This window comes from Pan paniscus, chromosome 4 (assembly GCF_029289425.2).
Source record: "Pan paniscus chromosome 4, NHGRI_mPanPan1-v2.0_pri, whole genome shotgun sequence".
NCBI classification, from domain to species: Eukaryota; Metazoa; Chordata; class Mammalia; order Primates; family Hominidae; genus Pan; species Pan paniscus.
The window spans coordinates 26,364,552-26,377,733 of NC_073253.2; the positions used below are offsets into that span (position 1 = coordinate 26,364,552).

A 13,182-nucleotide genomic window follows, 5' to 3' on the forward strand; every position below is an offset into this window, starting at 1 on the left:
AATCCCTTTTCCCCCATTCCTCACAGGTTAAATCTGCCTGGATACAACCAGAGACAGAAATCATCTTTCTCAGAGGGAGCCAATTCCATTTCGGAATAAGTCTAATTCTTAGAATGCACTTCTATTTATTGAGCCAAAATCAGATTCCCTGAACTTCAAACATTGATCCTGGCTCTAGCCTCTAGTGTTTCAAAGATTTAATCTAATCCCTCTTCAAATACAGAAAGGCAGCCATGGTTCCCTCTAGGTATTTTCCAGTACAGCCTATAAACCTGACTAAATCTGTATCATCCAGCCCACATGTGTCTATTAACCACAAGGACATCATGAGCAATCACTTCAAAGGCCTTGCTCATGTACTAATGCCAGCACTTCTTTAACTACCAATTAAATAAGCAAAGCAAATTGGTCATAATTGCTCCTAGGAAATTCCTGTTGGCTCTTAGTGATCACTGCCTACTTCTGGGTGCACATAAACAATGTGTTTAATAATTCATTTGAAACTATGTTCGTTTTTGTTTGTGAATCCATCTTTCTCTCTGTATGACTCAAGGTTCAACCAGAGACAAGGGAAATCCACTTTAAGTATTTAAAACATGAGGGGAGACAATACAGGGAACTGATTACACAGAAGCAGAAGGGTTCACTGTATCAGGGAGGTACTGAGGCAATCTAGATATTAGAAATCACCAGAAGCCACTAGGACTTCTTAGGCTGAAGGAGAAAGGGGGAGGAACCAGTGATAACTGGTGCCAGGAGTCAGGGTCACCCTGCAAAGATTGTACTGTGACAGGAGTGTAGAGCAGGAGTCACAGCTACAGAGGAGACACCACTTGAGACATTTTCAGGGATGTCACCTCAGACACAGAAGGACAGGACAAATAATCTGGCTTTTCTCTTCCACAGCCCTTTATGCTCCAGGTGCTTTCTAACTGGCTGAATCCACTGGAAAGCCAGAGGACACAGTAGCCTGGAAATGCACCAGCAAAGGGGCCATGGCAGAGCAAGCGAGAGGCAGATATTGGGGCCTTTCCACAATTCTCCATGATAATCAAAGGCTACATGCCTATGGAATAGTTCAGTACTTTGGAGGATAGCTTATTATATCACTTATTTTATTATGGTTTGTTTTAGAGGTGGCTTGATATGGTTTGGCTTTGGCCCCATCCAAATCTCATCTTGAATTGTAGCTCTCATAATTCCCATATGTTGTTGGAGGCACCTGGTGGGAGGTAATTGAATCTCAGCAGCAGGTTTATCCTGTGCTGTTCTCATGAGAGTGAATAAGTCTCACAAGATCTGATGGTTTTATAAAGGGGAGGTCCCTGCATGCACTCTCCTTGCCTGCTGCCACGTAAGATGTGCCTTTGTTCTTCCTTCACCATCCACTATAATTGTGAGGCCTCCCCAGCCATGTGGAACTGTGAGTCCATTAAACCTCATTCCTTTATAAATCACTCAGTCTTAGGTATGTCTTTATTAGCAGTGTGAGAACAGACTAATACAGTAAATTGGTACCAGGTAGCAAGGTGCTGCTGTAAACATACCGAAAAATAGTGGAAGTGACTTTGGAACAGAGTAATAGGCAGAGGTTGGAACAGTTTGGAGGGCTCAGAAGAAGACAGGAAAATGTGGGAAAGATTGGAACTTCCCTGCTCAGAAGACAAGAAGATGTGGGAAACTTTGGAACTGCCTAGAGTCTTGTTGAATGGCTTTGACCAAAATGCTGATAGTGATATGGACAATAAGGTCCAAGCTGAGGTGGTCTCATATGGAGATGAGGAACTTATTGGGAACTGGAGAAAAGGTGACTCTTGCTATGCAAAGAGACTGATGGCATTTTGCCCCTGCCCTAGAGATCTGTGGAATTTTGAACTTGAGAGAGATGATTTGGGGTAACGAGTGGAAGAAATTTCAAAGCATTCAAGAAGTGACAGAGTGTAAAAGTTTGGAAAATTTGCAGCCTGATGATGCAGTAGAAAAGAAAAACCCACTTTCTAGGGAGAAATTCAAGCTGCTGCAGAAACTTGCATAAGTAATGAGGAGGCAACTACTAATCACCAAGACAATGGGGAAAATGTCTCCAGGGCATGTCAGAGACTTTCACAGCAGTCCCTCCCATCACAGGCCTGGAGACCTAGGAGGGAAAAATGGTTTCCCTGGCCAGGCCCAGGTCCCCCTTGCTCTATGCAGCCTCCAAACATGGTGCCCTGCATCCCAGCTGTTTCAGCTTCAGCTGTGGCTAAAAGGAGCCAAAGTACAACTCAGGCTGTGGCTTCAGAGGGTGCAAGCCCCAAGCCTTTGCAGCTTACACATGGTGTTGGGCATGTGAGCGGACAAAAGTCAAGAATTGAGGTTTGGGAACCTCCACCTAGATTTCAGAGGATGTATGGAAATGCCTGGATGTCCAGGCAGAAGTTTGCCGCAGGGGATGGGTCCTCATGGAGAACCTCTGCTAGGGCAGTATGGAAGGGAAATGTGGGGTTGGAGCCCACACCCAGAGTCCCCACTGGGGCACTGCCTAGAGGAACTATGAAAAGAAGGCCAACATCTTCCAGAACCCAGAATGGTAGACCCACTGACAGTTTATACCATGCATCTGGAAAAGCCTCAGACACTCAATGTCAGCCCATGAAAGCAGCCAGGAGAGGGGCTTTGCTCCCGCAAAGCCACAGAAACAGAGCTGCCCAAGGCCATGGGAGCCCACTTCTTGCATCAGCATGACCTGGATATGAGACATGGAGTCAAAGGAGATCATTTTTGGAAATTTAAGGTTTAATGACTGCCCTATTGGATTTCAGACTTGCATGGCAACTGTAGCCCCTTTGTTTTGCCCAATTTCTCCCATTTGGAATGGTTATATTTACCCAATGCTGGTACCCCTATTGTATCTGGGAAGTAACTAACTTACTTTTGATTTTACAGGCTAGTAGGCAGAAGGGACTTGCTTTGTCTCAGATGAGACTGGACTGTGGAATTTTGACTTAATGCTGAAATGAGTTAAGACTTTGCGAGACTCTTGGGAAGGCATGATTGGTTTTGAAATGTGAGGACATGAGATTTGGGAGGGGCTGGGACAGAATGATATGGTTTGGCTGTGTCCCCAGCCAAATTTCATCTTGAATTGTAGCTCTCATAGTTCCCATGTGTCATGGGAGGGAACTGATGGGAGGTAACTGAATCATGGGGGTGGGTCTTTCCCAAGCTGTTCTCATGATAGTGAATAAGTCCCATGAGATCTGATGGTTTTATAAAGGGGAGTTCTCCACATGTGCTCTCTTTGCCAGCTGCCATGTAAGACATGCCTTTGTGCTCCCTTCACTTTCCACCATGATTGTGAGGCCTCCCCAGCCATGTGGAACTGTGAGTCCATTAAACCTCATTCCTTTATAAATTACCCAGGCTCAGGTATGTCTTTATTAGCAGCATGAGAACAGACTAATACACTGCTCTTCACATAAATGTCTTTCCCAAATCTGAGCAAGCATGACACAACTTTGTGTTGTCATTTAACCTCCACAGCATTTACTAGTCTAGCACATGAGACACTAAATTAACACAATTTGTCTGATTTGGAAAAAAATCAATTATTCTCCAAAACTAGCTACTCATGTTTAATCTCCTCTCTTGTTTGCTGTTTAATTTCTGCTTAATCATGTTTGCATTTCATTTTTTAGTTTATAGATGGTGTTAACAGATAGTTAACTGGAGTTAAGTAGATCCAATTCTCCTTCTTAGAGGGTTAACTTGACAATATCCACTTACTGATTATTTGTCTAACAATGCAAACCCAGCTTTCATTGTGAGAAACATGAAATGTATTGTGAAAATGTTCAAATGACATTTAAGTGATGCATATCAATATTATATTTGTATTTTTAAAGTAATTCCATTCTCTCTTTTGAGATTTTACTAGAAGAATGTTTGTATAGTGTGCCTGGCACAAACATTTTTACATTTAACAGCCGGTAGCTTTATAAAATCATCAGTCAGCTGGCTGAGTTCACGAATTTAGCTAATCTCCCTAACAAAATGGTAGGTTTTAACAGTAATTGGCAAAATTGAACAGCAATCAGATCATTGTGTTAAATCAGGATTCATATCCAGTTTTTCCTGACTGTCCAAAGTAAATGTTTTAATCACAAATACTAGACCGATTCTCAAATGGTGAAGTATAGAGCTGTGCTGTCCCATGCATTACTAGCCATAGAGAGGTACTAAAGACTTGAGGTGAGGCTCCTCTGTGTTGGCATATGCTGTGAGCATAAAATGCATATGAAAATTCAAAGACTTAGTTATACAGAAAAGAATGTGAGATATTTTATTAATATTTATATTGATTACATGTTAAAATGATAATAGTGTGGACACATTAAGTTAAATACAACATTGTTAATTTCCTCTTTTCACTTTTTAAATTTGGCTCCTTGAAAATTAAACTATATATATATACATATATATATGTCCAATACATATTATTTCATTTATGAAACAATATATGTTAGTATTTGTGGCTCTCTTTATCTTTCTATTGGAGAGTGCTGGTCTAGAGCAAATGAAGAGGTGACTGTCTGCTGAGACAGGACATAGCAGCTAAAGGAGAAGTCATCTCTCCTTTTAATTAGTTTTGTAATTGCAACAAATTCAATGTCAGACATTTAAAAGAGACAAGCCTATTCTCTTCACTCAAGCAAAACTCCCACTGCGGTTCCTAAGTGTTCTGCCTGAGTGAAACAAATGAGATTAGGCCCATAATGTTTACTTCATACTAAAACATTTGCTCTTTTCTAAAACTTTTTTAGTATACCATCGGCTACCAGGCTATACAAGTGTAGAATAGAGAAAAGGATGAAAGAACAATAAAGGAATGATTTGAAAGTGTTGTTTTGAAACATGTAACTAGTGCTGTCAGCTGCTGGTTCTTTCCATTTTGTACATTTACATTTCCTGACTGTAGTTTAAGAACATTTCACTGCGTGTTACTATCAATCATCCTTAACCTAGAAGTGCACTGTACATTAGTAACAGTTAATTGGCATATTTAAAGTAAATAGCTACTTAGTTTTGTTTTGAAGGTTTTGCATACAAATCTATAACACCACATGCTTTGTTTGTTTCAATAACAAACATCCCTGTCTGCAACATTGCCACCTCTGACAGTAGATGAATAGAGATGCAATCGCATTGAAATACTCAGCACACTATACGACAGCCCAAATGACATGCAGTGTGTAAGCAGGCACTCTCTGCCCACCAAATGATGCCCCTAGAGAAAGATGAACACAAAGACATGAAAAGGAGAGGCGATGTGAAGTAGTAGAAGGATGGTTAAGAAAGAAAGTTAAGGAAAAAAAAAATAGAAATTATAACTCTGCCTATATTTTTCTATGTGTTAATGAGCTATAAGGGGGAATTACTTAGCAGACATTGTCTTGGCCTCTGCCATTTGTTCAATGTCAGGGTCACACTCAGCAAGCAACATGCTTCTTGAAGCTCCGGGAGAGCTACCATTCTACTCCCCACTCCCCTCAGAATCAGTCCAGTAGCAAGTAGAAATGGGCATCTTCCTTGGGCAGCAAGGCTAAAACAGTAATGGCTTAGGTATTTGATAAAAGAAGATAAAATAACAGGGATTTCTTTCCAATTATGAGGTCAGGACATCTATGATATACATCTTAAAACAAACATTATACACTATATTTTGGGTGAATCCCAGCATCTCCTAGATTTGGAGGCAGAAATCTTTACCTGAGTCAACAATATTTCTTTTGCTACCTGTGACCAAGGAATCAAAAGAGATCATCTGATAGTTATGTGTGTATGAGTGAGTGTGTGTGTGTGTGTCTGTCTGTCTGTCTGTCTGTGTCTCTGTCTATGAGAGAAAGGGAGAGAGAAACAATATAAACAGTTATTAATATGGAACAATGTCACAATCCATAAAAATCCTATAACCTACAAAAAGTTTGAAATAAAATCAACTAACAGTGCAATTAGAAACCATAGTGATACTATTCTATTGCTAGCACTAAAAACATTATTTAAACTATACAAAGAGGTTAATGAAGAAAAAAGGTTTTATGGAAATAACCCGAGAGTTAAACAGTGCTCATTTCTAATATTGTTTCTCTGGGAAATTTCAAATCTGAGATACCAAAAAAAGTTTTACTTATTTAACTTAGAAACATCATCAGTAAGCAGGAATTTGCTACTTTTATTAGCAGCAAACCCTAGCTATGGCGTTTTTTCAGTGTTTGGAATATGATAATATAACCTGCAAAACTAGGAGTGGTCTGGGCACTTGTCCTTCATCTGCTCCCATGTATTGCATCTACCTAGTAAAGAAAAAGAAGAAAAGTTGCAAATAGTGTTATCTTAAGGATCCAAAAATATGAAGAGGAGAATTTCTCTTTCTCAGTAAAAGTATCAGGAAGAATTTCCCATCTGTTCTAAATTTCTACTATTGAACTCTTCAGTTGAGGTCCACAGTCTTTCATGGTTCACTGTGAATTTCTAAATAGATGTTTTGACATCACTAACTCAAAACTAAAAAGCTAGAGTTCTTTTCTGGGACAGTGTTTTCGAGGCCTTCTTTCCAATGAAGCTTTTCTATGTGTATTGTTAACACCACCATCCAGGCTGATATTAAGTTTTTGGGGCAGCATGTGTCTCTTTGTCACACAGCCCATTCGATTCAGGAGTGTACCCTATTCCATCTCTTTTGTTATATTTCCAAGATGTATTCATTTCTTTCAACAATTACCATTAAAGCTCTGGAGTCATAGTTAAAGCATAACTAAATGATCGCTATAACTTCTTGGTTGAATCCATTGTCTCTCTTTCAATCCATTTAAATGAAATGATGAAATTGTGGACTCTAACCAGTGCTTCTTAAACTATCCGTGGTAGAGAAAAGAGTTTTTGTTTCCTTCAATCCATCATGAACTGATACTTTTGTAAACAAAAATAAAATGAACCACTAGAAAAGTGAACACATGATTTGATGTCACAGCTATGTCAAATTGCTATAAAAGTTTCTAAATTCTGACTCTCAGTCTTTAGATTTGTCTCATCCTAGACCTCTACCCATTTCCTGATAAGTACAGGTTTGAAGACTACACTCTGATTAGCACCAATAAGCTACTGATTATCTAATGATCATTACTTTTTTTAGCCTTTACATGTATATCAGTACAGTACAAGCACCAAAAATAAACACAAAACTAAATTTTTGTTCAGATGGGTTGAGTCTAGAAAAAAACCCACAGAGGTCTTTTCTCTCCCATTAAATATCCTCTGACCTTAAAGCACTTTAAATCCTATAGATGTTAGATAAAATTGTCAAACAGCTTGTGACAAAGAAGTACCAACACCTTGATCAAAGCAAGAGAGGGCAGGAAAATACTTAAAAATATTATGGCCACTAAACTCCGAAAAAGAAGCAGAGAAATCACATACATATGCACGCACACACACACGCATACACACAAATTTCATCCAAGCATATTAAAGAAATTCTTAAGTATATTCTGCAAGAGGAATATACAAAATGTATCCAAGTTCTCATCACTAGGATGGCCAAATTCAGTGCTAAAAGGCAATATAGAAAAAAAGTATGAAATAAAAATTTCAGTGTACTATCCCTTTACAACTAGTAAGGTTTTTTAAAAATCATCAAACTATTTATTTTGTGTGATATAAACAAAATATCCAGATGAATTTCTGAAATTTCAACCATATTGACTGAAGTTAATATGTTGCAGAGATACAAAGAGGCATTTCAGTGAGATACTCACCTTACAGCTGTACTTTGATATACCATTTGTTTTATAGACTAAAATGCAGAAAGTATTGCCCTCATCCATAGGCTCAAAGAGTGATAATAATCCCCTTCCTTCTGGGTTCCATTGCTTGAGCCAGATTACTTTTCATACTGTTTCTTCGTATACTTTGCAACACGATCACATCGCATTTTTCTTCAAAACTCTGGCAGATTGTTTGGGCTAGAGATAGATGGAGACAAGAGGCACCATCTGGTGCAAGATCTTTATTCCTTGTTAGCACTATAGGAGTTCTGGTATTTTACATGGTTCAAGCAGTAGCAAAGATTTTTAAAAATGCATAGATTGAGAAGGTGTAAGATGGTCAAATGGCCCTTGGCACAGTCTGATCATATCACCGGCTTCCTTGGTGTAGAGTTGGGGTTTTTTGTTGTCTTTTTTTTTTTTTCCAATTCAGACATCCAGTGGCATATGGTTTCATGATTCACAAAGATGGTCCTTGACTATGGATTTGACGATCTCAACATAACTTTCAGGCTTGCCAGAGCTGTGTTACAGTGGAGAGAGCAAATAGCTCATGATATTTCTCCTCTGATGAGTAAGCTCCAAAATCTCAGGTTTAAATTTGATTTGGGGTTGAAAGAAAAGGAATCATGTCCTCCCATTCCAGTGTCCATGCTATTTCTTTTTAAGAGCTGAGTGTTTGTTTCTGCATCATTGGCTCACAGCTTTAGGAACCAAAGGCTCAAATAATATCCAGGTTAATTCTGTTGACCCTGATTAATTACATGCTTTTACTCTTTTATATACCTTTCTATTCTTTAGAAGTCCAAGACCTCCCTGAAACATTACTATTGTTTTAAAAATCTGGTGACTATATAACAGAAAAAAATTTTCATGTTTCCTTCACAATTAAAGTCAGTATTTTCTAATGGAATTAGCTAAGAGTTGGGAGCCAGGACACTTGCCTGATGATGCTAAGAAACTAACTTGCAGTTACCTTATGAGGGTAAGTGAAAAAATGAACTGGAACATTTCTTTGGCAACAAACTAAAACACACAAAAAGTGAGGCTTATGCAAATTAATCCTGACTGCAATTCAACAACAAAGTTAAAGGACACCCTCACCTATTGCCCCTGATTTCAGAAGCCTACATGGAACTACTGTTGTTGGAATGTGTTGCCAAAAATTTGTAGTGTCATTATAATGATCACATTAATGGCATCTTAATCTCCGTGAAATGCTCTGTCATTATCCTATACACATATGGTACTCATTCTCCCCTCTGCTTTTGGCCATTTTCTTTGATTCTTTCATTAATCCTAAACTCTCACTCTCTCTCCTGTTTCACTCATATGCTTTGTAACCTCCAGGCTCACTTTTTTATATGGTTTGCAGGATCCATAACTTATGACTTTTTTTTGAGTCCTTTGACCACTTATCCCTGCCATCCACCACTCTCTCACTGAAAGCTCCTTGCTTGATATCAGGAAATGGTGCAGATATCAATGGGAATGATGTAAAAGGAAGAAGGAAAAGGAGAAATAATGGAATGTGTCTAAGATAAATAGGGTTCTATGTTAAAGAAAGTAGATGTCAATATGACAGCAGATGGTGTAGATAAACTCAGAATGAATATGGCTAACCCACTGCATTTGACATATGGCTGATTGTAAACCATACATACAACTCAGATGTACAACACACTTCGCAGGTAGCTGTTCATTGGCTCTCTTTAGTCAAGTGCTATGCCAGAGTCAACTCTTTTTATATTTGTACAAGAGGTAGAGCACCTAATAATGTCTAGGTCACTCTTCTTAAAGGCTAATAATTTGTGAGGAGTCTTATTTTTATGTTAACAGCAAACAATTTCCTTTAAAGTATAAAGAAGAGTTATCTGTATACTTCCCACACCACTCCTCAGATTCGTTTTGAAGTGGGACTTTGTTTCTTCTTGGATCACATGTTCCAAAAGAAGAAATGAACATACATTACTCTGTCTAGATAAAGAAAAAGAAAGCAATCTCCCAGTGGCAGCTCATTTCTTCTCTACTCTTATGTTGGAGGTGAAACAGAAGGTGGAGTCCAGGGAATGACCAACATCATGTGCTTTGAATTGTAATAACTTCTGAAATCCTGGCTTGGGGAATAAATCTGAAGCTAGTGACAAATTCAGGATTCAAGTTGCTATCAATAAATAGATTATCTCAAAAGTTTCAATGGTTCCCCAGTGAATACAGAAAAAGGCCACACTTACCAAACTGACATTTAATGCTCTCCACAATCAGATATCAACCTATCTTTTCAATGTTTCAACTGCTATTTTCATTCATTAACCTTCATTTCCTTTGGAAACATTTATTCACTGTTACTTTAAAACATCATATGGATTTAAGTTCTACAATGCCATTTACATGCATGTTCTTGTTGGGATGTCCACTTCCTTGCCTCTCAACTTGTTTAAACAGTATTCTCCCTTTGGAGGCTCCTAAAGATTCACACCATCTATGATTCCTTCCCAGCTACTCCAGGCCAGGATGATCTCTCTTCTGATCACCTAGAGATTTAATCTTCCGTACTACCCACTGAGCTCTTATTGTAGGCTATCTCTGGTTGCTAGTTAACACTTTTTACATGTGTCCTGTCATTCAGCTATACCAGGTGCTGTGGTTGTCTCAGACTGTAAGGTAATCGGAGGCAATCACTGTTTCTACATGCAACTTTTATAGAGCTTAGAAAAGGCACTCATTATATTTGTCAATGGATCATTTTATTGAATTCCCGCATTTTAAATTTAAGTGCATAATCAATGTTAGATGTTCAACTTCAAATTTCTGTAACTATACAGACCTTTGCCAACTTGAGGTCAGCTTTATAAAGGGCATGTTACTAGGCTTCATGTAAGCCTGAGATAACACCGTAAAATCTAACTTAGTAAAATACAGATTGAAAGCCTAAAAAATAAAGTGGAGATAAAATAAAAATTCCCTTCAATAATCTGCAGAAATGTACTCTGATTTTTAAGCCATCTCTTTAATATAGCTAATCGTCTGACCATCAACACAGCATTACAAGAGTTTTTGTTTTTTGTTTTTTTTTTAAAGGGAGCTAGACATTGATCTGAGGATTGATCTCACCAGGTATTGACAACTAAAATAAAACAAGCAAATTAGGTACTGATGAAAAGATACTGAGACAAAGCTGGTCTGTATACTCTCAGCTAAGCTCTGAAAGAAGCAACCTGAGTAATACAGAAAGATCATTCTAGAAGAAATTTGGGAAAATAAATTAGGAAGATGACAGTATATAGAAAAATAAATGTGGTGACAAAGATAAATTTTACACCAGGTGAAATGTGATTCTATTTTTTTCCATTTATTTCTTTTTCTAAGACAATCTCACTCTGTTACCCAGGTTGGAAGGCAGTGGCACAATCACGGCTCACTGCAGCCTTCACCTCCCCAGGCTCAGGTGATTCTCTCACCTCAGCCTCCTGACCAGCTGGGACTACAGGCGCATGCCACCACACCCAGCTAATTTTTATATTTTTTGTAGAGATGGGGTTTCACTATCTTGCCCAGGCTGGTGTTGAACTCCTGGGCTCCAGCAATCTGCCAGCCTTGGCCTCCCAAAGTGCTGGGATTACAGGCGTGAGGCACCATGCCCAGCCGTGATTCTATCCGTATAGAACTGCAGCACAAACTTTTTATGCAAAAGTAACCATTTCATTCAGCCAAGCAAATCTTAGTTCAGTCAGCCAACCAGGTGGATTGACCACTCAATTAATTGGTCAGTTGATTGAGCTGACCAAATATTTGCCCATAACTTAAAGTGGCCTTAGAAGTTGAAGAGTTTATAGCTGTAAAAAAGGATTTTCTAAGCTTAAAGTAACATACAAAATGTTGTGCCCCAGGCCACCAACTGTTCACCAAAGATGTATACTCCCCTCTACTCCCTCCATAGTGAAAACTGTTGCTAGAAGGCGACTACCCAGACAGGGACTCCATTTCCAGTCCCATTCACAATTAGGTGATGCCATATGTCTAGTTCTTGTCAAAGAAAAATGAGACTAAGTGGCACAGGCTGTTTGGGGAATGAAATGGTTAAAAACCATTTGTGCCTTCTCCACAGTCCCTCTTTTCCTGTCTGCCCAGCCTCTTCTCCTTTGCATGCTTTCATCATTGCTACTTTCTGGTCAGTGGGTTGGAAGAGACTTTGTCATAAGGTAAGATTTCTTTTCCCAAACCTTGTATTTATTCATTTCCATTAGCCTATTCAAAGCTTAAAGAGAGGCCTATAAAAGAACCCAATTATCTGGTGAAAACTGGGACCACTAGCTATGTGTCATAATTCAACATTTGATTACAATAACAATAATGATGATGGGGATGATGGTAACGAAAAGTAAAGGTTTTTTTGTTTGTTTGTTTTTACAAAAGAGATTCTTAAGAAAATTCAAAACACCATGTTATAAAGGCTTTTTAAAAGTATTTCAAAAAGAAAAAAAATCATTTCAATTAAACCTCAGCTAAGCAGAATTTAAGCAATCTCTGTAACATCAGAAAGGAAAGACTGTTTAAGCCTATTGCAATTTATTCTCCCCAAGGCATTCATTGTTAAGGCCTCCAGGGCATTACCTTAGCCTAGTTTTAAAGTTACTGATTCAAACCACAGTCCATTCAAGTAAGCCCCTTGTGTTGGCCTTACTACTATGCAGTCCAAAGAATTGCATTGTCTTCCTAAGCAGCTAATTTCAAATGAACTCCGCACCACAGTCTCGTGGAACTGGGACATCACCCAGAAGCTGAACCAGGGAAGAGTACAGAGTTAAGATCCTGTGAATTGGAAAGGAGTGAGACAACCCTGATGTATCCAAAAGATCTTGGAAATGAAACATGCTTTACTTAATTGTTCTACAATTTCTCTAACTGTAAGCTAATATTAGCATTTGCAAGGGAAAATAAAATGTTGCATAAGCTAAAATCTGTTTTAAAAAAAATACAAGAATCACTTTTTCTTGGTTTGAACTCATTTTCCCTTTTCTCCAACTTTTGCTGTTGTTGGGGTTTCCAAATATAATAATGTTTCTGACCATTCTTAATTGTGCCTTAATGGGTGTTAAGCATGGGAGTGTAGGCAAACATACAGAGTTTTCCAGCCTTTGACTGTTCCTTGCCTCTGGCCTCTGTCAGGGAGGCTTGCTAACTGCATCTCAGGGGAGCAATCACACGGCTTGACTCAGCCTGTGGCTCTGACTATTGGGACTTCCTGAAGTCACAACCACTTTGGCATCCAGTAATGGGGCACCACATGTCTACTCTTCACAAAATCCAGAGATTGCAAGGGAAGTGTGAAACGTGAGAGCTGATTAGGGATGCACCTTAAATGGTATCAAGGGAGCCA

The 13,182-nt window shown here is 38.7% G+C and overlaps 1 long non-coding RNA gene across 1 annotated transcript in view; it reads right to left on the bottom strand.

The window, feature by feature from the left end:
* LOC129397749 (uncharacterized) overlaps window positions 1-9,191 on the bottom strand; it is a 550,258-nt gene extending 541,067 nt beyond the window's left edge. Inside the window, exon 1 of the long non-coding RNA XR_010112187.1 lies at window positions 7,794-9,191. This is a non-coding gene — a long non-coding RNA (uncharacterized LOC129397749). The remainder of the gene's footprint in view (window positions 1-7,793) is intronic.
* Between the last annotated feature and the right edge of the window lie 3,991 nt (window positions 9,192-13,182).